Genomic DNA, 5,706 nt, shown 5'->3' on the forward strand with positions numbered 1-5,706 from the left:
TCCTGCGCATAAACAAATAGAAGACAAGAAAATATGGAACTCTCTACGTCAGAGTGTAGAGAATTTCCAGTGAAGTAACCTGAACTAGGAAACACGAAACTTAATTTCAGAAATTACTAAAAATATTAGTGCTATTAAAATTTTTTTCGAAAATATTTTAAGCAAAATTTAAATAAAAATAAAAATAAAATGCCTAATCTAAGCAATCAAACAACTAACAGTTGTTAATCACTATCAATCCCCGGGAAACGGCGCCAAAAACTTGGTGTGGTAATTTACAACCACAAACTAACTGACAAGTGCACCGGGTCGTACCAAGTAATACCTCAAGTGAGTGAGGGTCAATCCCACGAGAATTGATGGATCAAGCAACAATGGTTGGTTAAACTACTTAGTTAGGCAAACAAAAAATAGTGTTGAGTGTTCAAAGAGCATTAAATAGTAATTTCAGAGTTTGAAGACAGTAGGTGAATAAGTTGGGAATAAAATATGGGAGAAAATAGTTAAGGCTTCAGAGTTATCTATTTTCCTGATTGATTTTTCTTATTGACTATTTTAATTATGCAAGATTTAATTCATGGCAAACTATATGTGACTAGACTCTAATTCCTTAGACCTTTCTAGTCTCCTCTAAAATTCATTAACTTCCAATTCCTTGGTCAACTAATTCCAATTAGAGGGTGATGATCGAATTCCATTTTATATGCCACAAAAATCCTAATTATCCAAACATAAGAGGATTATATGTCACGTATCCCGTTAAATCCAGATAATTAGAATTTAGGAGAAATTGTTTTCAAGCTGTTGTTTAAGTAAATAGCTTTTTCAAGTTATACCAGTACTCAATTAAAAAGAGGGTCATACTTCCATTCCACCCAAATTCATAAGATAAAGAACAAAAATAATTCTTGAAATATAAATCAAAACATGAATTAAAATAGAAAATAATAGTATCAATCCATACAATAGACAGAGCTCCTAACCTTAACAGTGGAGGTTTGGTTGTTCATGATTCAGAGAAGAAAATAAGGATTCAGGTAAAATGTAGAATACCGAATGTCAATTGGCATAGAATCCTAATATTTTTTATATCTAATCCTAATTAATTTAAAATCTAATATCTAAAATTAAGATAATATCTTTTTCTATAATATTTAAATTCAAATCAGAATTAATTATGAAAATCAGCAAGTCTTCAAGTGATGGATGGGGACCACTTGCTTTGTAGGACCCACGCCTAAATTGGGAAGTAATGAGAAGTGTTCCCCTGATTCCTCCATTCTGCAACCTCTGATATGTGCTTTCTGGGCCGAAAACTAGGTCAAAAACAGCCCAAAAATCGCCCCCAGTGTTTTCTGCACGTGGCGCATGTCACGCGTACACGTCAAGTACGCACACGCGTCACTGTGCAATCTTCGCTTTTCACGTGTACGCGTCAGGCACGCACACACGTCGCCATGGAAAGCTCCAAATCACGTGCACGCGTCGGGTACGCGCGTGCGTCTCTCTTCGATGTCCTCTCCTTTAATTCTTATACTGCAGAAACTCCATCAAATCCAGTTGAATGCTATCTAAAATAAAAAAAATTGCACGAGACTCAAAGTAGCATCATAGTGGCTAAAACACAATTAATTGTTGATTAAACTTAACAAATTAAATGCAAATTCACTAGGAAAAGATAAGAAAGATGCTCACGCATCAAAAGTGAAACGGAGGTGATTGGTGAAGGAACGAGCGAGGTGAAGGGAGATAGGGTAGCATACTTGCGTGATGAAGATATTGGAGAACAGAGTATTGTGGGTAATGGTGTATCAGACACAAATGCCAGGAGTCTAGGGACCAGAGATAGACAAAATTTGGAGTTAGAAGTACAAATGATTTCAAAAAAGAAAACATGGGAGTTGGCAGTGGAATTTAGAGAAATACTTTACAGTGAAGAGGATGATATAATGGCTATTTTCCAAATACAAAGAGATTGCACAAAAGGGGAGATTGGCTAAACAAAAATAAAAAGCAAGACGCTACAGATCCAAAAATTTAAAAAAGCTGTGTAAAATTTTTTTGTTATGATATTTAGCTTTTGGAATGTTAGGAGATTGAGGGGTGATAGAAAATTGAGCATGATAAAAGATCTTAAGAAAAAAACATAAGTTAAATATGCTAGGTTTAATAGAGAGTAAGAGACAAGTAGTGACCAAAATTGACATAGCTCGAATTTGGTGAAGTCATATTGCAGGATGGGAGTATGTAGGGTCTGAAGGTGCATCAAGTGATTTGTTGTTGATCTGGGATGAAATAATGTTCAAAATGAGAAATTGCTACAAAGGGGAGAAATAATTGTGTGTTGAAGGGATCTTGTTAAAAAATAATTTCAATTATGTATTTTGTTTGGTGTATGGCGCACATACAAGAGGCGAGAAACTTATTATGTGGGAAGAACTAAGCTATATAGCAGGATTATGCCAGATTTCATTCTATTTTATGGGTGATTTTAATGAGATTGTACATGTGGAGGAGAGAAAAGGAGTTGATAGCTTAACAACATCTGCTAGAAACTTTGGGAATTGGATACAGGATATGCAACAGATGGACTTACCGATATATGATCGTAAATTTACATGGTTCAGGGGTCGATTATGTAACCGCTTCAATAGAGTTATGGTCAGTTTAGAATGGGTTGAGGAGTATCTGGAGATTCGATTAAAAGGTAGACCAAGGGGGTTATCAGATCATTGTCCAATGATTGTAGAGGATACGGAGTGGAAAAGTGAACCAAGACCCTTCCGGAGCTTAGATTCTTGGTTTAGACATGAGGGCTTCCTAAGAATGATGAAGAGGGAATGGAGAGGTTTGGGGAATGTACAATTTCACTGATAAACAGAAGGCTATGACAATCTCATTGAAAAGATGGGCATAAGGACAAATTTAGTGACATGGATAAGAAAATCAATATGTTTGAGGAAGAGATAAAGAAGATAGATGATGTGGTAAGTAGTAGGGTGCATGCTGGTATGGTGGATGCGAGGAGAAAGGCGTTAATGAGATGTTGTGAGAAATGGTATGAGAGGAAAGAAATTCATTAGAAACAAATGTCACAGTCTCGACATGCGAACAAAATGGACAAAAATACTAGGTACTTTTATAACATAGCTTCAGCGAGAAGGAGAAACAATAAAATTGATGCTTTGGTGATTAATGGTACGTTGGTAACGAATCAAGCCAAAATCAAGATTGCTATTCGAGAGTTCTATAAGAACTTGTATGATTAGGAGATATCTACCATGGTAGGGTTCAGAGATGGGTTGGTTAGACGCATAGATAATGATGAATCAAAAGCTTTGGAGGTATTGCCATCAGTTGAGGAGATCAGAGAGGTAGTATGAGAATGTGAATTGTCTAAGGCGCCAGGAAGCGATGGATATAACATGAACTTCATTAAAAAAAGCTGGGATGAGATTGGTTCGAAATTCACGGCAGCCGTGAAGACTTTTTTTTAGACAACCAGGTTACCTTCTGATGCAAATATTACATGGGTGACGCTAGCACTGAAGTTTGTTGGAGCTAATGGACTTTCGACCGATTAGTATGGTTTGTTGTGTGTACAAGGTAATTTTGAAGGTATTGGTTAGGAGATGAGGACAGTTATGCCAGGATTAGGGGTGGCAAGCGGGGAAGCCTACCCTGCCCCACCAAAAGCCTGCCCTTTGGCAGGCTGGCCCGCTCGCCTCGCCTAATGATGCAGTCTTAAAATCTCACCCTGCCCCACCTAACAGCGGATTAGCGGGCTTGGCCTGCCAAATCTCCTTTTTATTTTTTTTTTTACTATTAAGTATAAAATAATATAACTTACAAAAAAATATTAAATAATATATATAATTTCACAACCATTTTAATAAATTTATAATTTCTAAATTAACAAACATTAAAGTCTTTATAATTATGAATATGTAATAAACATAATCATAAATCAAGTTTTTTGAAACAAAATAATAAAACTAACATTGTCCAAAATAAAATAAATATTTTCCAAAATATATAATTAAAAATCTATAAGTTTAGAACATAATCAATCAAACATAAAACATAATCCAAAACACTAAATTAGAACATATTCAAAAAAATCCTAAGCCCAGCAGAGAAGGCCACCCCGCCCCGCCAAGGTCCACAATTTAAGCGGTGCGGGTTAGGTGGACTTTTAATGTGTGACGGTCTCAATTTTCCAACCCGACCCGCATTTTTTGACGGGTTACGTGGGCCGACCCAGTGGATTTAAGCCTATTTGTCACCCCTAGCCAAGACTAGTAGGGGAGACTCAAAGTGCATTTGTTAAAGATCAAAAAATTCATGATTGAGCACTTATTGCTTATGAAATGTTGCACTGGCTCAAACTGAGAAAAAAGAAAGTAGCAATTATCAAGTTAGATTTTCAAAAGGCATATAATAGGGTCAAGTAGAGCTTTGTGGATGTAACACCCTAATACCATAAGTCTTACCTCATGCCGTAAACTAAAAGATATTAAAGCGCCACGACAATTCTAAATCTTGTACGATAAAATATAAAGAAATAATAATAATACTAGAAGCCCGATGAAGAAATAAAGATCAAAACAGAGATACAAAAGCGCGAAGCATTCACACGATAACTAAAAGCGTAAAGGATAAGATACATGTACAAGATAACAAAGGTATATGTAGATATATAAGCATAATAGTCATAGAACACTAGCCACAGCTCGCAGAGTTTAGGCCCACTAGTTATGTACAGACATAACAGAGTTTGGTAAGTTAAAACAAAATATATATCTATCTCTCAAATCAAGCCTCTAAGGCAACAAGTCTAAAATACAAAAGAGAGAGAACTATAACAAGATATCCCAAAAAGTACAAAAGATGATAAGGATCCTTCGCTCTGTCACCATCTCACAACTCACCGAGGTGGGTTACGACCTACATCTGAAAAACAACAAAAGAATATGGTATGAGAATCGAATGTTCTCAGTCTAGTAACAGTTTCCAGTAATATAAGATATAAGATTTTGAGATGCCAAAAGCAATCCTAGAACTTCACACCAAGCATAAGATTCAACTTACAAAACAGTAAAGTATCATTTTTGTCCCCAACGTTTGGGGTAAGTCCTATTTGTCTCCCTAACGTTTAAATCACCCTATTTGTATCCCTAACTTTTATAAAAGTGATTCAATGTTATCCTACTATCAATTATACTAACAAATCAGATTATATTTTTCAATTATTCTCACTTGGATGTATTCATTTTCAATTAGGTCTCACTTGGATGTGTTTGATTTTAATATTATACCCACTATTTGTGTTTAGATTCAATTATGTCCCGAGAAAAGTGAATTATGTAAATGTTGTAAGAATTAGTTTCAACTTTTGATGAGCCATTTTTTGGAGTGGATCATCAATTCTATCCCATACATTTGTATTCTAACTTCAAGAAGAGATTTTTAAAACTCAAACTAAAGCGTTCATGGTGTGTAATTGACGGCAGGATAATATTGAATCACTTTTACAAACGTTAGGGACACAAATAGGACGATTTAAACGTTAGGGACACAAATAAGATTTACCCCAAATATTGGAGACAAAAACGATACTTTACTAAAAAAAAATCCTTAATCAGGTTATCTAACTTCGGAAATTTTTAAACTATCATTTCACCACTGTCCCAAAGTCTTCACCAG

The sequence above is a fragment of the Arachis hypogaea genome, chromosome 10 (assembly GCF_003086295.3).
Source record: "Arachis hypogaea cultivar Tifrunner chromosome 10, arahy.Tifrunner.gnm2.J5K5, whole genome shotgun sequence".
Lineage (NCBI taxonomy): Eukaryota > Viridiplantae > Streptophyta > Magnoliopsida > Fabales > Fabaceae > Arachis > Arachis hypogaea.